The sequence below is a fragment of the Anomaloglossus baeobatrachus genome, chromosome 4, assembly GCF_048569485.1.
Source record: "Anomaloglossus baeobatrachus isolate aAnoBae1 chromosome 4, aAnoBae1.hap1, whole genome shotgun sequence".
Lineage (NCBI taxonomy): Eukaryota > Metazoa > Chordata > Amphibia > Anura > Aromobatidae > Anomaloglossus > Anomaloglossus baeobatrachus.
In genome coordinates this window covers 635,318,461-635,340,011 of record NC_134356.1, presented here as the reverse complement: position 1 = coordinate 635,340,011, position 21,551 = coordinate 635,318,461, and the positions used below count along the sequence as shown (strand labels likewise).

At 43.9% G+C, this 21,551-nt stretch overlaps 1 protein-coding gene and 1 pseudogene across 6 annotated transcripts in view; one reads left to right on the top strand and one right to left on the bottom strand.

The window, feature by feature from the left end:
- ANK1 (ankyrin 1) overlaps positions 1 to 21,551 on the bottom strand; it is a 412,403-nt gene that overhangs the window by 193,531 nt on the left and 197,321 nt on the right. The gene's annotated exons all lie outside the window — the stretch shown is intronic.
- Positions 8,107 to 9,846, top strand: LOC142301972 (protein DEK-like; annotated as a pseudogene).

The window sequence follows — 21,551 nt, the reverse complement described above, 5'->3', positions numbered from 1 at the left end:
ACATTTCCGTTGTTTTGCATCAGTCACATGCAATGCTTTACGCATGTGACGGATGCGTTGTACAACGGACGACAAAGAACAGAATTCATGTCGGACTCCGTTGTGTGCGGGGAGGCGGAGCGCGAGGGGGGCGGAGCGTGAGGGGGTGGAGCCGAGCGGGGCCATGGCGCTGAGGACGTCAGTGCCGCGGGGACTGCAGGGCTGGGAACAGGTGAGTGTGTGGGTGTGTGTGTGAGTGTGTGTGTACACATGCGGAGTGCGGGAGGGGGCGGAGCCGAGCGGGGAAGTATCGGCCTCCCTGCACACGTATCCAGTGTAAATATTGGGTAACTAACCAAAGCGCATTGCTTAGTAACCCGATGTGTATCCTGGTTACGTGTGCAGGGAGCCAGAGAGAGCATGCGCAGCAAAATCCTACGGATTGTGCTGCTCAAAAAACGTTACAGGCTGTGTTCCTTCCGCCCTGCAGTCAGTCGGGTGGAGGCTGCAACGCAGCATCATCAGTGACAATCCGCCGCTCATACAAGTCTATGGGAACAACGGAATCCGCCAAACAGATTCCGTTGTTTACCAGAGCAGCGGATTGTGACTGATACAATTTAACGGAAGTGTGAACCTACCCTTAACCACGGATCCCAAGATCTGGGGCTCTGAAGAGCCCAGTGTGAATGGAGCAAAGGCCGCTCCACTCATTCTTAGGGCACGCTCACACGAGCGTTGAAATCAGACGAATCCAATGCGAGAAAATCTTGCACTGCACTCTGACCAATGCTAGTCAATGAGGGAGAGCAGTTGGGCAGCTTTTCATCCAGATTCTGGATGCGAGAAAAGCGGCAGCATGCTGCGATTGTCTGCAAGAGCCGTATCACTCGCACCCGTTCAAGTGAATGGGTGCGAGAGAAACATCGGCTGCACTTGGATGTTATCCCAGTGCAGTGCGATATACGCACAGGCTGACAATGGAGGAGATATGGGGATTAACCCCTCCCTCTCCTCCGCAGCGCCCGCCCTCAGCTTCACAGCTGCAAGATCGGGTCACAGTCGCTTGACACTCGGCTCTGCTGCGAGCGTGAGCCGGGAGTCATTAGTATATCGCATCTGTTGCTGTCGCATCGGATGTCATACACTCGTGTGAGTCCAGCCTTAATGGGACCATTGGAGATGTCCGAGCGCTGCGTTCTGCTGGTCCTAGGCACTCTCATAAGAATAAATGGAACAGCACTACTCTGTCACGTGTGACAGACAATCATGAGGTTTCCGGCCATAGAAGGTCACAACATTTGGCTGCACAGAATGCTCCCTGACTTTCCATTGTTCCTGCTGTCCGTATTCATTGGTATAGGTAGCTTTCCTACTGAATCCATCTCTCTCCCTTTTGGACCCAGCATGAGCTCGCCTTCCACCCAGCTGTTGATTATCAGCATTCTCTTGGTGTTTATATACCGCTTCCTTCCTTTGGATTAGTGCTGGTGATATTTTCCCGTCCTTCAAGCCAAGGTTTCAAGCAGGTGGCTTGTACTCCTCTGTGGTATGTAGTATCGATGTTGTAAGCTCTGCTGAACTCCTACCTGTGTCATCTGTGGATAAGTTGTCCATGCTTTTCCCCCTGTGTGTCCCCCTTGTGTCTTCTATAGTTGTTTAGTGGGGTTGACAAAGAGCTCATCCCATCCGTTCCCTATTTAGGGCCCAGCACTAGTGTCAGGTATCCGACTAGGCGCATAGGTGTGGAACCTATCTAGGGTGGAGAGGGACCCCAGGGACCAGCAGTAGGTATGGTCAGGGGTCACCTGACACCTAGACACAGGGTTTTCCTTCCTTTCACCGTGCGCTTGGTACTTCCCCGTACCTAGTGTGCCATACTCATGATGGATCACCACACTATTCAAATAGGGTTCTTTAAAGTGATCATAAAGTTATACCCAATCCTATGGATCACAAAAGTGGTAGCAGGTGTACACTTTAAAACTGTTCGATTTTCAAGTTATTTTTACACTAGGTGGCGCTAGAGAAAATGTTTTGTTTTTCCTGATCTGATTTTTTTATTGCCTGCAGTATTTAGTAGTCCTTCCTGGCTTCTTGGACATTTTACTACAGAAAGTATCTGGCAGCATACCAGCAGGCAATATAATGTTACTACAAACCTATCCACGACCACAACCACCACAGAACCTCAAATCAAGACTGATAGGATCTCCTTGGCCCCCATTTCTGGGACGAAGCCCAGGTAACATAACACAGGCTTGTAACTTTATTCACAGGTCATTTGGACATTACATAAGCACTTAGTCAATAACTAATATGTCTGCGCGACATTTGGTGCATAACTGTGTATTGCTTATATGCTCTACTCTAATGTGTATCTGAAAGAAATCCCTCAATAAAGCAATAAATGCATAAAACAGGATCTATGCACCCACAGAGGTTTCACCGCCTTATGAAATTAATTGAGCGTGAGGACTACCAGATACCACTTGATAAACTCCATGAACAAAAGAATTGGCCATGTTGTGTCATTTGCCATTGATGGAGAGTCAGGAATGTGCTGTAAACGGTAGATTAGAAAACATTGACGGGTTTTTCATGTAATTGTTAAGCAAGAATAAAATGAATTAAAAAAAACATTGGCGGATTTGGTCAACATTAATCTTAAAGTATATGGAAAGTTTCATAAGTTGACAAACAAATGTAATAAAATCATCCCTATCATATAATTCAAACTGCAGCCCATCCTAGTCACATGTCAGGATGGGCTGCAGTCTGAAGAAACACAACTCCCAAGACCTGTGTCTCAACTGACAGAGGATGTGTATACTAAGCACACGTAACGGTGAGCTGCCTGAGAAGGGCTGTGATATGAGAAGAAATATTTTTTTTCCTTGGTTCAATTAGGATGGGCTGCAGTCTGAAGAAACATAGCTCCCAAGACCTGTGTCTCAATGACAGAGGAAGTGTATACTAAGCACACGTAACGGTGAAATGCCTGAGAAGGGCTGTGATATGAGAAGAAATATTTTTTTTTCCTTGGCTTTATTAGGATGGCTGCAGTCTGAAGAAACACAACTCCCAAGACCTGTGTCTCAACTGACAGATGAAGTGTATACTAAGCACACGTAACAGTGAGCTGCCTGAGAAGGGCTGTGACATGAGAATATTCTCCTTGGTTCTCCTTGTAAGCAGTAGTATGTCTAGCAAACATTGACTTTTTATGTAATTGTAACGCCACAATTGTCAAAAAAAAAAAAAATATATATATATATATATATATATAAAAAAAGATTGGTGAGTTTGTCTCACATTAATCTAAAGCATATGGCAAGCTTAAATAGATTCATAAGCAAATGTAATAAAGTTATCTCTATCATGTAATTCAAACTGCAGCCCATCCTGGTCACATGTCAGTATGGGCTGCAGTCTGAAGAAACACAACTCCCAAGAACTGTGTCTCAACTGACACAGGAAGCGTATACTAAGCACACGTAATGGTGAGCTGCCTGAGAAGGGCTGTGACATGAGAAGAAATAAATTTTCTCCTGGGTTCTCCTTTTAAAGAGTAGTTTGTTTAGCAAACATTCATTTTTTATGTAATTAAGTAACAGATGTCAATAAAACAAATAGACAAAAAAAAAACATTGGCAGGTTTGGCCAACATTAATCGAAGTATATGGTGAGCTTAAATAGATTCATAAACAAATGTAACAAAATTGTCCTCATCATCTAATTCAAAATGCAGCCCATCCTAGTCACATGTCAGGACAGGCTGCAGTCTGAAGAAACACAACTCCCGAGAACTGTGTCTCGACTGACAGCGAAAGTGTATACTAGGCATAGGTAACGGTGAGCTGCCTGAGAAGGACTGTGATATGAGAAGAAATGTCTTCCTTGGTTCTGTAAGGATGGGCTGCAGTCTGAAGAAACACAACTCCTGAGAGCTGTGTCTCAACTGACAGAGGAAGTGTATACTAAACACATGTAACCAATGAGCTGCCTGAGAAGGGCTGTGATATGAGAATAAATACATTTTCTCTTTGGTTCTCCTTGTAAACAGTAGTTTGTCTAGCAAACATTGTTTTTTTTTATGTAATTGTTACGCAACAGTTGTCAATAAAATATATTTATAAAAAAACAAAACATTGGTGAGTTTGTCTCACATTAATCTAAAGCATATGGCAAGCTTACATAAATTCATAAATAAATGTAATAAAATAATCTCCATCATGTAATTCAAAATGCAGCCCATCCTAGTTACATGTCAGTATGGGCTGCAGTTTGAAGAAACACAACTCCCAAGACCTGTGCCTCAACTGACAGAGGAAGCGTGTCCTAAACACACATACCGGTAAGCAGCCTGAGAAGGGATGTGACATGAGAAGAAATACATTTTCTCCTGGGTTCTCCTTGTAAAGAGTAGCTTGTCTAGCAAACATTCACTTTTTTATGTAATTAAGTAACACATGTCAATAAAACAAATAAAAAAAAAAAAACATTGGCAGGCATGGCCAACATTAATAGAAGTATATGGTGAGCTTAAATAGGTTCATAAACAAATGTAATAAAATTGTCCTCATCATCTAATTCAAAATGCAGCCCATCCTAGTCACATGTCAGGACGGGCTGCAGTCTGAAGAAACACAACTCCCGAGACCTGTGTCTCGACTGACAGAGGAAGTGTATACTAAGCACACGCACCAATGAGCTGCCTGATAAGGGCTGTGACATGAGAAAAAATAAATATTCTCCCTTGATCTTTTTGATTGACTGAGTACAAAGAATTTTTTCTCCAGCCTCAGTACTCGGCGTGTGCGTAGTCAGCTGAAGAGAATATTTATTTCTTCTGTTACAGCCCTTCTCTGACATCACCAGTATGATACAGCTCCTCTGTCAGTTTAGACACAGGTCTTGGGAGATATATTTATTCAAACTGACATAGTACTAGCCTGGGCTGCAGTTTCAATTACATGACACAGCAGAACTATATGACATAGCACACCTTTTTCATCCCTACTCATGCATATTATATTACTCTATGAGTAGATAAAAGAAGTGGCACCCAACTTTGACAAACACCTATTTGCTAATATCTGGCCTCTCGACCTAACCAGGAGACACCGGAGCCAACCCACTACACTATGCAATCATGGAAATAAGGGACCATAATCAGAAGCAGCATCGGATAAACCTAGAAAGATGTCAGAGCTTGCTTGCCCTTGGCAACCTCAGGAAACCTACTTATGGGGTCTGCTAGTTGTAGAGTAGGCCACGAGTGAAACGAAAATACCAAAATCATGTTGGTTAACCTTTCTTGCTCTTTACATCCAGATTCTTCATAAAAATTTAGATTAAAGGCCGCTTTACAAGCTGCAATATCGTTACCGATATGGCTAGCGTGCGTGCCCGCCTCCATCGGTTGTGCGTCACGGGCAAATCGCTGCCTGTGGCGCACAACATCGCTTGGACCCGTCACACGGACTTACCAGCCTAGCGACTTCACTGTGACCGGCGACCCGCCTCCTTTCTAGGGGGGGAGTTCGTTCGGTGTCACAGCGACGTCACTAAGTGGACATCCAATAGAAGCGGAGGGGTGGAGATGAGCGGGACGAACATCCCACCCACCTCCTTCCTTCCTCATTGCCGGCGGCCGCAGGTACGGTGAGGTTCCTCGTTCCTGCGGTGTCACACATAGCGATGTGTGCTGCCGCCAGAACAACGAACAATCTGTGTCCTGAAAAAGCATCGATATTTGGGAACTGGACAGCATGTCAACGAGCAACGATATGGTGAGTATTATCGCTCATTAGCGGTCGCTCGTACGTGTAAAGCGGCCTATACTCATATCTACAAAATGGATCCTGATGTGTCATTGTGATTGACGGGACTGACTTGCATTGATCTTATCTTCTGTTACCTCAACTTGTACACGGCTAAATTGTTTCCTCCTCTATCTGGTCTCCAGTCTGACCTAACAGATGAGATTCCGATATCTTCCTTTCCTGAAGGCTTTTTGAATTGGTTCTTGTGTCCCAAACCTAAGATCTAATCACGGCGTGTTGTAATTTCCCCTTATCTTGCATCTAACCTTGTCTTACATATCATGCTAGCAAAATACTATTATTGTGATTCCCTCTGTGGCTTTACAGTAGATGAGACAAATCTAGTCTTTAACGAGTAACCATCGCTTTAATTTTTATCCTCCATAAATCAATAATACACGTGAAAATAAGAAACTTTGTAATATATCTTATCAGAGAAATCCGCTTCTTACTCCTCCTGGGCTGATCATTCATTCTCAAAAATTCTACAGGTTTTCCCATTACTGAGATAGGAGATGACAGTTGGTGCTCATAAGGTTCTATGCAGAACTCTGTCATTTCAGCAGAACTTGCAGCAGAATGTCTTATATCTTCCCTCCTTCATACATCTCTCCTATGGAAGTACCAAAAGATCGTCCAGGTTGAGAAGAAGACAGTTTTATTTAGAGCTGATTTTTGCAAATGAGACTCTGATCAAAATCTGATCAGAGTGTCAGCTTACTGTGATCTGGTTGTCCCTCATAAGAGAATTGGAGCACACTCTGAGAGAAAATGGAAAACAACATTTCTCCATCTTCTCCATTGTGTCAGCGCCTTTAGAAATTGGACTGTACTCAGATGACCTCCGAGTACAGCCTGATGATTTCCACACACTCATTGACTTGCATGGCAGAGTGCAGTCCAAATATTGGATCAAACACAGGTCAGCAGCATTTTTTTTTACTTAGGCAGACACTGTCTGAGGAAAAAATCTAATATACGCACGGCCTTAACTTTGGTCCGAGCGTAATCCAATATTTTGTCAGATCGGACTTGGACTAAAAATACGTCCGTTTGCACCTGCCCTTAGTAGAAGATTAGTGATTCACATATATATGTCCTTAAAGATGGTGAGTGGACCCTCAGAATTATTTCCACTGGTGGGTCCAAGGAACCTCAATTCAATGGTTTTGGTAAGTTAATGCCATCCTCAAATCGCCTGCCTTCATATTGAGGTGCCACCCAGATCAGGGTTCTCCACTAGGTGCAGGTCTTAGGGTCTGCATGTGAGGACACAATGTTTGGCTACTTGTGTGAGGGTGAACTATTCTAAGGGTACCTTCACACTTTAGCGATGCAGCAGCGATCCGACCAGCGATCTGACCTGGTCAGGATCGCTGCTGCATCGCTACATGGTCACTGGTGAGCTGTCAAACAGGCAGATCTCACCAGCGACCAGTGACCAGCCCCCAGCCAGCAGCGACGTGCAAGCGACGCTGCGCTTGCACGGAGCCGGTGTCTGGAAGCTGCGGACACTGGTAACTAAGGTAAACATCGGGTATGGTTGCCAACCACCTTGGTTACCCGATGTTTACCTTGGTTACAGCTTACCGCAGGCTGTCAGATGCCGGCTCCTGCTCCCTTCACATTCAGGATTGTTGCTCTCTCGCTGTCACACACAGCGATGTGTGCTTATCAGAGTAACAATAAAAAAACGAACCAGGGCTGTGTGTAACGAGCAGCGATCTCACAGCAGGGGCCAGATTGCTGCTCAGTGTCACACACAGCGAGATCGCTAATGAGGTCACAAAAAACGTGACTCAGCAGCGATCTCAGTAGCGATCTCGCTGTGTGTGAAGTACCCCTTACTTAGGCCAGACGTATGGGTCCTATTGTTTGTTAAATCAAGAGAAGTTAACCATTGTCTCTTCCCAGACTGATTGGAGCCTTATTGTTTATAAATGTGTATTGCCTCAGCCCTTCTGACTGCATAGTTCATAGGAAAATTATGCAGTTGGATTGAACTTGTGACCAAGGAGAGAGCAGCCATCTCCACCAATCTTGTAAGAGAACGGAATGGTATAAAAAGGCTTGCATCGGCTCCTCCTCTCCGCCTGTGGTTGGTTGTAGCTTTCCCGCTTTGCTCTTACACCGCCATTTTAAATAAAAATAAGTAAATATTATCTCCCCCATCTATAAGCTGCTCTCCCGGTGGGAACCGTGTCTGGAGTCGGTGTACCGGAGCCGTAAGCTGCTCGTAGCTCAGTATAAGTCTCGGGGCTAGCGGAATCTTCTAGTCGTTTCCATTTGTAAATCTGTTTCTTCTCATCTTCCCGCTGCGCCATTTCACGCCGACCGGAGTCCAGGGTAAGAAACATGTCGTCAGCTGCTACATCAGACATTCTTATGGAGGAATCTGAGACTGTGGAGCAGGCCACAGAAGAGCAAGTAGAAGATGAGGCTGCAAATGGAAGTGAAGGAGAAGAAAATGATGATGAAGAGGATGACGAAGAAGATGAAGAGGATGACGATGAGAAAAAAGAAAAAAGCCTAATTGTAGAGGGTAAAAGAGAAAAGAAGAAGGTGGAAAGATTGTGCCTTGAAATGTCAGTTGTGAAAAAAGATCCAGTCTTAACTGAAGGAAAGGGGAAAAAGCTGTATGATATTGAAAGGGTACAATTCTTTTTAAAGAAAAAGAAATGTGAAGAATTAAGACTCTTACATCGACTGCTTTTCAATCGGCAGGGCACGCTGAACATGATAAAGAAAAATATTGGTCAGTTTAATGGCTTTCCATTTGAAAAAGGCAGCGACCAATACAAAAAGAAAGAAGATATGCTTAAGAAGTTTAGAAAAGATGTCTTAAAAAATATGTGTGGTGTGCTTGATCTGGAAAAATCTGGAGCCAACAGTGAATTGGTTTCTAGAATAATGAAATTCCTCATGGAGCCAAAGTCTACAGGAAAACCTCTTCCAAAATCCAAATCCAAGTCTCCTAAAGGTGGCAAAAAAGAACGAAGCAGCTCGGGATCTGCCCGAAGATCAAAGTCTCGTAAATCCAATGTAATTTTGACTGATGAGTCTAGCAGTGAGGAGGAGCAAAAAGATAAAGAGGAGTCTTCAGCTGATGAAAAGGAAAGTGATGAGGAAGATGAAGAGCCTCCAAAGAAGGTTGCCAAAAAAGAAAAGGCCAAACCCAAAGCAACACCGAAGAGTAAGAAAGCTGCTAAGGCTATGTGCGCACTAGAGATGTGAAGTTTCTCGAGAAAATCTTCTCGAGAAACTTCTGGGAGTGAAGATTTGCTGAACTCCGGAAAAAATCCGCGGCAAAACCGAATGCGGATTTACCGCGGAATTGCCGCGAAATTGCCGCGATTTTCCCGCGGGTGGTTCCCTGCGGATTTTTGCAGGCTGTACTGCAGAAATCCGCGGGATACCTGCGGATTTAATGGACATGTTCATTTTCTCAAGAAAGTTTCTCGAGAAATTTCCGCACCGAAACTTTCTTGAGAAAAATCCGCACCAGTGCGCACAGCTTTTTTTTTTTCTCATAGAATTTCATGGGAAATGTCTGCACAAAGATTGCAGACATTTCTCAAGAAATTTCCGCGGCAAATCCGCGGGTAAATCCGCGGGTATTTTGCTCTAGTGCGCACATAGCCTAAGTCTTCAAACATAAAAAAAAGCCGATAGTAGTACTCCTAGTATAAGTAAAAATAATTCCAAGAAAGAAAAGGTTGTTCAGTCAGAGAGTGCGGATAACAGCTCCGATGATGAACCACTCATCAAAAAGGTGAATAAACCACCTACCGATGAAGAGCTGCGAGAAACCATAAAGAAGCTTTTAGCTGAAGCAAATCTGGAAACTGTCACAATGAAACAAATCTGCAAAAAGGTGAATGAAAGCTATCCGCACTATGATTTGTCCCCGAGAAAGCAATTCATTAAGACCACAGTTAAAGAATTATTATCCTGATTCATGTAAATTATTTTTTTTTATTCATGGAGAATACATGGACTGTTGGATTATACATGAACCAAGAAATCACACCAGCAAAAGTGTATTTTAAGCAGATTTTGCTGTTCTTGATTTGTTTTGTAAATTGCATACCTCTCATATATATATATATATTTTTTTTTTTTATTATTTTAGATTTGTTTTCAATCATTTTCCTATGTCCTGTTCAGCACCCTTTATTAGTGTTTATTAGTAATAAAGTATAGGCCATTTGTACAGGGATTTCTGTTGTAAAACAACACAATCGCATATTTGTGCTTTAAATAAACTACCTTATTCTTGAAAGGAATAATGTACGTCACATGTTAAAGAAAGAAGAAGAAAAAAAAATATCTGTCAGCATTGTAAATTGACCATACTGTTTTTACTGACTTTTACCTATAAAATGAATAAGGGATTCTAAAACTTCATAGTTAAGGTAAATTTAGTTTTAAAATAGTCACCTGTTTCTTGTACATTGCATGTGGATTGATGTTAATATTTTTGTATTTTATTTTTATTTTTTAACTTTTTATCGCTTGTGTAAATTTAAAAATACATTTGCAAATAGACAGCTATTAAAGAGAAAATTCTGAAAAAAAAAAAAAAAAAAAAGGCTTGCATCTGTCACCAGCATATTATTCTACATGCCCCTGGCCGAGGAACTTCGGTTCCAGCTAGGGAATCACAGAACTTCTTCCTAAGCTTGCTGCTATTTCTTCTCAGTGGGTGCCTGGCAAAAGCGGGGTGCTGCTGGACTGAGATAGTTGGACCTGGAAGCCTTGAAGTCATGAGGACTCTAATCCCTGGTGGGCCACCGAAGGGACGAGACTCTGTCGCTTGTACCATCTTGTGTTCTTGCTGGGTATGTACAATATATTTTTGCCTGTTGGTGAACGAATAAAGTCTGACTAATGTGTGGTTCCCTCACCCTGTGTTGTCTGATTACTGTTTTGCCCATGGGAAAAGAGCATGAGCGTTCAGTGGGATGAGCCCCAGTCTTTATAAAGACAGCCAGACCACACCGCGTACACATATTATCCACTGAACCCCAAGATTTAAGATTAAATGTGTATGAGGGTCTCCTAAAACTTCCCCCATAGGTGAAATTTGGGTAGAGAAAGATTGGAGATGTTGAATTTTTAACACCTGAGCCTATTGTTTCTGCAGGTGGACAGCCCCCATGTGAAGTGTATGTGAGCCCCTCTCTCTATTGAGAACATATGGATGCTCAGTGGAGCGTAAGTGCCAGGAGCTGACCACTGCACAGTGTACGGAGATGTGGTGATCCGGCTACGGTTATGTTCTACAAGACCAATAAGAATCTTTTCCGTGCATTTTGGGATGTGGCATGGGGTCACTTGTGTTTGCAGAGTTTGATCCAGTAACCAGAAATAAAGGCAATGACGGTTTAGCCTTTCTCTGTATAATAAAGACTTCCTATATAAAGGAAGGGAAGAAAAGGGGAAAATGCAGTCATCCATATAATACATGGAGCCTGCCAAAGTGACAATAATTATTTTCAACAGCTGTTCTAGCTATGAAGAGGTGCGGACCCTAATCATATGTACAACCAGGACACATAGACCAGGGCTGTCTTTATCAGACATAATAGCTAGTCCAGCCTTTTAAACACCCGCCTATATATATATATACAGTTAGGTCCAGAAATATTTGGACAGTGACACAAGTTTTGTTATTTTAGCTGTTTACAAAAACATGTTCAGAAATACAATTATATATATAATATGGGCTGAAAGTGCACACTCCCAGCTGCAATATGAGAGTTTTCACATCCAAATCGGAGAAAGGGTTCAGGAATCATAGCTCTGTAATGCATAGCCTCCTCTTTTTAAAGGGACCAAAAGTAATTGGACAAGGGACTCTAAGGGCTGCAATTAACTCTGAAGGCGTCTCCCTCGTTAACCTGTAATCAATGAAGTAGTTAAAAGGTCTGGGGTTGATTACAGGTGTGTGGTTTTGCATTTGGAAGCTGTTGCTGTGACCAGACAACATGCGGTCTAAGGAACTCTTAATTGAGGTAAAGCAGAACATCCTGAGGCTGAAAAAAAAGAAAAAATCCATCAGAGAGATAGCAGACATGCTTGGAGTAGCAAAATCAACAGTCGGGTACATTCTGAGAAAAAAAGGAATTGACTTGTGAGCTTGGGAACTCAAAAAGGCCTGGACGTCCACGGATGACAACAGTGGTGGATGATCGGCGCATACTTTCTTTGGTGAAGAAGAACCCGTTCACAACATCAACTGAAGTCCAGAACACTCTCAGTGAAGTAGGTGTATCTGTCTCTAAGTCAACAGTAAAGAGAAGACTCCATGAAAGTAAATACAAAGGGTTCACATCTAGATGCAAACCATTCATCAATTCCAAAAATAGACAGGCCAGAGTTAAATTTGCTGAAAAACACCTCATGAAGCCAGCTCAGTTCTGGAAAAGTATTCTATGGACAGATGAGACAAAGATCAACCTGTACCAGAATGATGGGAAGAAAAAAGTTTGGAGAAGAAAGGGAACGGCACATGATCCAAGGCACACCACATCCTCTGTAAAACATGGTGGAGGCAACGTGATGGCATGGGCATGCATGGCTTTCAATGGCACTGGGTCACTTGTGTTTATTGATGACATAACAGCAGACAAGAGTAGCCGGATGAATTCTGAAGTGTACCGGGATATACTTTCAGCCCAGATTCAGCCAAATGCCGCAAAGTTGATCGGATGGCGCTTCATAGTACAGATGGACAATGACCCCAAGCATACAGTCAAAGCTACCCAGGAGTTCATGAGTGCAAAAAAGTGGAACATTCTCCAATGGCCAAGTCAATCACCAGATCTTAACCCAATTGAGCATGCATTTCACTTGCTCAAATCCAGACTTAAGACGGAAAGACCCACAAACAAGCAAGACCTGAAGGCTGCGGCTGTAAAGGCCTGGCAAAGCATTAAGAAGGAGGAAACCCAGCGTTTGGTGATGTCCATGGGTTCCAGACTTAAGGCAGTGATTGCCTCCAAAGGATTCGCAACAAAATATTGAAAATAAAAATATTTTGTTTGGGTTTGGTTTATTTGTCCAATTACTTTTGACCTCCTAAAATGTGGAGTGTTTGTAAAGAAATGTGTACAATTCCTACAATTTCTATCAGATATTTTTGTTCAAACCTTCAAATTAAACGTTACAATCTGCACTTGAATTCTGTTGTAGAGGTTTCATTTCAAATCCAATGTGGTGGCATGCAGAGCCCAACTCGCGAAAATTGTGTCACTGTCCAAATATTTCTGGACCTAACTGTATATATATATATATATATATAAATATATATACAGTCATATGAAAAAGTTTGGGCACCCCTAATAATGTTAACCTTTTTTCTTTATAACAATTTGGGTTTTTGCTATTTCAGTTTCATATATCTAATAACTGATGGACTGAGTAATATTTCTGGATTGAAATGAGGTTTATTGTACTAACAAAAAATGTGCAATCTGCATTTAAACAAAATTTGCCCGGTGCAAAAGTATGGTCACCCTTATCAATTTCTTGATTTGAACACTCCTAACTACTTTTTACTGACTTACTAAAGCACTAATTTGACAGTATATATTAGCTCACACATACACATATAGACAGGTCATGTGACTGACAGCTGCCGTATTTCCTATATGGTACATTTGTTGTTCTTGTAGTTTGGCTGCTTATTAATCAGATTTTTATTTTTGAAGGATAATACCAGACTTGTGTGTGTTTAGGGCGATTATGTGGCGAGGTTGGTGTATGTGTGGTGAGATGTGTGCTGAGGGTGGTATATGTGGTCAGGCACATGGTAGTGTGTGGCGCATTTTGTGTGTGTGTTCACATCCCCGAGTGTGGTGAGTATCCCATGTCGGGGCCCCACCTTAGCAACTGTACGGTGTATACTCTTTGGCGCCATCGCTCTCATTCTTTAAGTCCCCCTTGTTCACATCTGGCCACTGTCAATTTGCCCCCAACACTTTTCGTTTCACTTTTTCCCCATTATGTAGAGAGGGGCAAAATTGATTGGTAAATTGGAACGCGTGGGGTTAAAATTTCGCCTCACAACATAGCACCCGGCGCTGCCCGGGATAGTAATTGTCTCTCTGTTTCTCTCCCATTCTCTGTCTGCCTCCTCCTCTGTATATATCTCTCTGTCTCTCTCTCTCTTTGTCTGTCTGTCTCTTTCCCTGTCTGTCTCTGACTGTCTCTGTCTATTTCCCTGTCTGTCTATCTATCTCTTTCCCTGTCTATCAATCTCTGTCCCTTTCCCTGTCTGTCTCTTTCCCTGTCTGTCTCTTTCCCTGTGTCTGTCTTTTTGTCTGTCTCTTTACCTGTCTGTGTCTGTCTCTTAACCTGTCTCTCTCTTTCCCTCTCTTTCCGTGTCTGTCTCTTTCCCTGTCAGTCTGTCTCTTTGTCTGTCTCTTTGTGTCTGTCTCTTACCCTGTCAATGTCTGTCTCTTACCCTGTCTGTGTCTGCCTCTTTCCCTGTCTGTGTCTGCCTCTTTCCCTGGCTGCATTGTGACACGCCAACATTCCATATAAGGGCGTGGCTGCACATTCTTCTGAAGTTCTGGCTGCACTGTGGCTCCCACCTCCATTCGCTTTAATGGAGGCAGGTTTTTTGGTGAATAACTGTAAAGTGCGGGGTTAAAATTTCCCCTCAAAACATAGCCTATGATGCTCTCGGGGTCCAGAAGTGTAAGTGTGCAAAATTTTGTGGCTGTAGCTGCGACGGTGCTCATGAACTCCTGGGTAGCTTTGGCTGTATGCTTGGGGTCATTGTCCATCTTACTATGAAGCGCCGTCCGATCAACTTTGCGGCATTTGGCTGAATCTGGGCTGAAAGTATATCGCGGTACACTTCAGAATTCATCCGGCTACTCTTGTCTGCTGTTATGTCATCAATAAACACAAGTGACCCAGTGCCATTGAAAGCCATGCATGCCCATGCCATCACGTTGCCTCCACCATGTTTTACAGAGGATGTGGTGTGCCTTGGATCATGTGCCGTTCCCTTTCTTCTCCAAACTTTTTTCTTCCCATCATTCTGGTACAGGTTGATCTTTGTCTCATCTGTCCATAGAATACTTTTCCAGAACTGAGCTGGCTTCATGAGGTGTTTTTCAGCAAATTTAACTCTGGCCTGTCTATTTTTGGAATTGATGAATGGTTTGCATCTAGATGTGAACCCTTTGTATTTACTTTCATGGAGTCTTCTCTTTACTGTTGACTTAGAGACAGATACACCTACTTCACTGAGAGTGTTCTGGACTTCAGTTGATGTTGTGAACGGGTTCTTCTTCACCAAAGAAAGTATGCGCCGATCATCCACCACTGTTGTCATCCGTGGACGCCCAGGCCTTTTTGAGTTCCCAAGCTCACAAGTCAATTCCTTTTTTCTCAGAATGTACCCGACTGTTGATTTTGCTACTCCAAGCATGTCTGCTATCTCTCTGATGGATTTTTTCTTTTTTTTCAGCCTCAGGATGTTCTGCTTCACCTCAATTGAGAGTTCCTTAGACCGCATGTTGTCTGGTCACAGCAACAGCTTCCAAATGCAAAACCACACACCTGTAATCAACCCCAGACCTTTTAACTACTTCACTGATTACAGGTTAACGAGGGAGACGCCTTCAGAGTTAATTGCAGCCCTTAGAGTCCCTTGTCCAATTACTTTTGGTCCCTTGAAAAAGAGGAGGCTATGCATTACAGAGCTATGATTCCTAAACCCTTTCTCCGATTTGGATGTGAAAACTCTCATATTGCAGCTGGGAGTGTGCACTTTCAGCCCATATTATATATATAATTGTATTTCTGAACATGTTTTTGTAAACAGCTAAAATAACAAAACTTGTGTCACTGTCCAAATATTTCTGGACCTATCTGTATATATACATCAATAGTGCATGATGATATCCAAGCGGTTATTAAAACCTTGTGGCATGCGAGTCCCCAACTCAAATATCCACCTGCTTTCTCTAGCAAGCACTTTTTTAGGGTACTTTCACACTTGCGTTGTTTTTTTTTTTGGCGCAATCCGCTGTCTTGGGAAACAGCGGAATCCGTTAACGGATTCCGCTGTTTCCCATAGACTTGCATTGATGACGGATTGTGCCAAGAGTACCTGCGTTGCTTCCGTTGGCCGACGCTCCATTGCTTCCGCCGAGCGGAAGCAACGCAGAATGTAACGTTAAATGCTTGCGTCAAAATGACGCCAACCAATGGATTCTGTTGGTTCCGTTAAAATTTATAATGGTTCCCTATGGTAGCGGATTCCGTTGCTAAGTGCTTAACAATGGATTCCGCTGATGGATTCCGCTAATTTCTACTGAGCATGCCCAGAATGAAAAAAAATGAAAAAAGAAAAAAAAAACAGCCGACGGATTCCGTTAGACGGACACCTAACGGACGCCAAAACGGATGCAACGGTCCGTTATTTCACAGGAATCAGCTAACGGATTACTGTGAAATAACGGATCCGTTGCATCCGTTGACACCACAAAAATAACGGATGCGTCAAAACGACGCAGCAAAGGACCCAGCGGATTTCGCCCAACGCAAGTGTGAAACTAATCTTATGGAAATCTCCCCCTCTCAATGGTATTTTACATGCTCTATGCCCATAAAAGAAAAACAGCGTAAATCGCCATTGTGCTTTTTTGAGAAATGTCGGGATACTACTGATGCACCAACCATAGGCAAATTACTAGCATGTGATAAGTGTTTGCGGATTCTAGTTTTAAGGGGGTTCATTGTGCAACCCACATACTGCATGCGGCATATATTGCAATTAATAAACATATAAAAAACAGTCCTGCACCACTGAGTGTTACCTTGCGGAATCGCACGTGCGCTAGGAGTGTGGCTCCAACTTGCAAAGTCTGTTGGATGTGGGGTGCCCGTCCACAAACAGGGGGTAAATCCAAACAAATCCAGAAAGGAAAAAGACCGCTGTGCCGAAATCCTCTTTATTGGAACATGTGCAGGTTAAAAGGCAGTAGGAGAACTAGGTGCAGGTTCCTCGCAAGGGACGACGGCCGTTTCGCCTGTAAATTAGGCTTCGACTGGTCCACTAGTGGACTAGTAGACCAGTCGAAGCCTGTTCTCCTCTTGCCTTTTAACCTGCACATATTCCAATAAAGAGGATTTCGGCACAGCGGTCGAGTGCGGTCTTTTTCCTTTCTGGATTTGTTTGGATATATTGCAATTAATTAGATACACTACATTCTCCGTATTGCAGTTTATAAAGAAACAAACATTAAACAGTTTTTTATTGGACATAGATGTAAATGTCTTAGATTTACTAGCAAAACCGCAGCACTTGCAAATGTTGGCACCGCATTTAAAAAATCCTGTCGTTTTTAACCAGTTATTAGGGGAAATTTTATCGGGATTTTTAAACATACTGGGTGATAATAATGTAGCCAAAGTTGGAGCTCTTCTTGCCACAAAAGCAATATCATTATTTTCCACAATATTTTTCAAAATATCATTCTGTGACAACAAAGGAAGGTATTTTCTGATGATTTTTACAATGGAATTAAACTGAGGGCTATAATTGGTACTGAAAACCACCTTGGATTTATTAGACTCAAATTGTCTTTTTTTTTCTTTTTAATAGATTCCAGCAATTTAAGGGTACTTTCACACTTGCGTTGTTTTCCTTCAGTTGCAATCCGCCGTTTTGGAAAACAGCGGAATCCTTTAACGGATTCCGCTGTTTCCCATAGACTTGTATGGATGACGGATTGTGCCAAAAGGACCTGCGTTGCTTCTACTGGCCGACGCTGCGTTGCTTCCGCCGAGCGGAAGGAACGCAGCATGTAACGTTAATTGCTTGCGTTAAAATGACGCCGAGCGGCGGATTCCGTTACATCCGTCAATAGTTATAATGGATCCCTATGGTGGCGGATTCCGTTGCAAAGTGCTTTACAACGGAATCCGCCGCTGGATTCCGTTAATTTCTACTTAGCATGCCCAACAACAAAAACAGAGCCGACGCATTCCGTTAGACGGACGCCTAATGGACGCCAAACGGATGCAACGGGTCCGTTATTTCACAGGAATCAGCTAACGGATTCCTGTGAAATAACAGACCCGTTGCATCCGTTGACAACACAAAAATAACGGCTGCGTCAAAACGACGCAACAACGGACCCAACGGATTTCGCCCAACGCAAGTGTGAAACTAGCCTTAAGGCTACTTTACACGCTGCGATATCGGTCCCGATATCGCTAGCGTGGGTACCCGCCCCCATCTGTTGTGCGACACGGGCAAATCGCTGCCCGTGCCGCACAACATCGCGCAGACCCGTCACACATACTTACCTGCCCGGCGACGTCGCTGTGACCGGCGAACTGCCTCCTTTCTAAGGGGGCGGTCCGTGCGGCGTCACAGCGACGTCACTGAGCGGCCGCCCAATAGAAGCGGAGGGGCGGAGCTGAGCGGGACGTAACATCCCGCCCACCTCCTTCCTTCCTTCCGCATTGTGGCCGGGAGGCAGGTAAGGAGAGGTTCCTCGTTCCTGCGGCGTCACACATAGCGATGTGTGCTGTCGCAGGAGCGCTCATCGGTGTCACACGCAGCAACATCGCTAATGCGGCCGGATGTGCGTCACCAATTCCGTGACCCCAACGACTCCGCATTAGCGATGTCGCAGCGTGTAAAGCCCCCTTTACCCTATCCATGCCTGCAACTATTTTCTTGGCTCTCTCCAAAGACCAATTAGGGTACCCTCTTCTACTAAGATTGTTACAAGTCATTTCAATTTCTTCCTCTAATTTATGACTACATGTGGTATTCCTTTTTAGTCTAATGAGCTCCCCCACAGGAATATTCCGAATGACATGTTTGGGATGGTTAGAGGAAGCCATTAAAATGCTGTTGCATGCAATGGAGATATCAATACCTTGTTATTATCCAAGTCTGCTGTCAATTTTAGATCCAAGAAATGTATTGAGACGCAATCACCACTACTAGTAAACGTTAGATTGAAATCATTCAAATCCAAATAAGAAAAAATAATAAAGTGAAGGTATTTTTAACAGCATCCTGGATTGCTCACGTTATTGCTGGACATTGCTCTGCCGTTGCTCACATTGAGGCTGGTTTCAGACGTCCGTGTTTAATCAGGTACCAGTCACACGCATGGTTATAGTCATACGTGTGTCATACGTGTGACATCCGTGTTTGCATACGTGTGACACGTACCGGGTAAAACACGTGTCTCTGTAATGAAAAGATGTTCTATACTTACCTGTATCCAGCAATGCTGCCTCCCGCTCCTGACCCCGGCTCATTATTTTCATTGATTATTCACTGCCTGAGGATCTGGAAGCCAGAGCATCGCGGGGACAGGCTGGGTACAGCACAGCCGAGGACCGCAGCGCCGGGGACATTGCCGGGGACATTGCTGGTGACAGGTGAGTATACAGCAGTTTGTGCAGTGTCATCCAGGGACTCATCAGGGTTCCCAATGAACTCTTATGAACCCCAGGAAGTCACCATCGTGAGGCTATGTGCGCACGTTGCGTAATTACATGCAGTTACGCTGCGCTTTGTAGCGCAGCGTAACTGCATGCGTCCTGCGTCCCCAGCATATTCTATGGAGATTGTGCAGGGGCCGTGCGCACGTGGCGTCTTAGAGCGCAGCGCTTCAGCTGCTGCCCGAAGCGCGCGTTCTAAGAAGTGACATGTCACTTCTTCCGTGTGCTTTGCCGGCAGCCCCTGCTCTGTCTATGGCAGGAGCTGCAGGCAGAGCGCACGTTCTCTGCCTGCACCATGCGCTTCAGAACGGAGCTTTTCAGCTGCGCTCTGAAGCGCACCTTTTAGGTGCAGTGCAGAGCGCACACGTGCGCACATAACACTCGCTGTAACGCAGTTGTCGCAGGGGTGTCATCAGGAGGTCATCAGAGTTCATTGGAAAATCCGATGACCTCTTGGACGTCCCTGCACACACACTGCTGGCAGGATACTCACCTGTCACTAGCGATGTCCCCAGCGATGCTGTCTTCGACGGTGCTGTCTCCTGCGCTGTCACCGCGATGCCCCTGCTCCCAGCTGCTCACTGCAGTGAATAATCAATGAAAATAATGAGCGGGGGTCAGGAGCGGGAGGCAGCAGAGGCGGAGACAGCATCTCTGGAACAGGCAAATATAGAAAATCTTTTTATTTAAAAACCCGTGTTTTCTCTGGTACGTGTCACACTGATGTCACATGGATCACATCAGTGTGCGGTCCGTGTGACATCCGTGCTGCTGGAGAAAAAACGGGCACGTCTCCGTGTGAAATGGCGGGACCACACGGTCCGTGTGAAAACACGGGCGTGTGAGTACACAATAGGGTAACAGGGGTACGTGTGACATCCGTGTTAAAAACGGATGTCACACGTACCTAAAACACGGACGTCTGAAACCAGCCTTATATGGATGGACTCCTACATCCTGATCCGGGCACAACGGAGTTAACCAGGTCCGCTGAGGTTACATGTGATTCACTCCAGTGAGCTGGTCTACACTGTTTGACATATATATATATATATATATATATATATATATATATATATATATGTATATATATATATATATATATATATATATATTACATATATATATAATTTTTATCATAGGAGCACTTCAACTGTGACAGAATGAAAAAAAAATCCAGAAGATCACATTGTACGATTTTTAAATAATTAATTTTCATTTTAATGCACAAAATAAATATTTGATCACCGACCAACCAGCAAGAATCTGGCTCTCACAGACCTGTTATTTTTTCTTTACGAAGCTCCTGCTCTGCGCTCATTACCTGTATTATTTGCACATGTTTGATCTTGTTACCTGTATAAAAGACACTTGTCCACACACTCCATCAACCTCTCCAACAAAGAGCTGTCTATGGACACCAGGGACAAAACTGTAGACCTGCACAAGGCTGGGATGCGATATAGGACAATAGGCAAGCAGCTTGGTGAGAAGGCAACAACTGTTGGTGGCGTAATTATTAAAAAGGGAAGAAACGCAAGATGACTGTCAATCTTCCTCAGTCTGAGGCTCCATGCAAAATCTTGCCTCAAAGGTTATGGATGATTCTGAGAAAGGTCAGGATTCAGCCCAAAACTACATGAGAAGACCTGGTCAATGACCTGAAGATGGCTGGGACCACAGTCTCAAAGATTACCGTTAGTTTCACACTACTCCGTCATGGATTAAAATCCTGCAGGGCACACAAGGTCCCCCTGCTCACTCCAGCACATGTCTAGGCCCGTTTGAAGGTCGCCAATGACCATCTGGATGATCTAGAGGAGGCATGGGAGAAGGTTATGTGGCCAAATGAGACCAATAGAAAACATTTGGAGGAAAAACAAGGATAAGTACAACCCTTTTTCCGTCCCAACCATGAAGCATGGGGGTGGAAACATCATACTTATGGGGTGCTTTTCTGCAAAGGGGACAGGATGACTGCACCGTAACGAAGGGAGGATGGATGGGGTCATGTATTTGGCTAACAACCTCCTTCCCTCAGTAAGAGCATTGAAGACGGGTCGTGGCTGGGTCTTCCAGCATGACAATAACCCAAAACACACAACCAGGGCTACTAAGTAGTGGCTCCGTAAGAAGGATTTCAAGGTCCTGGAGTGGCCCAGCCAGTCTCCACACTTGAACCCAATAGAAAATCTTTGGCGGGAACTGAAACTCAATGTTACCCAGTGACAGCCCCGAAACCTGAAAGAT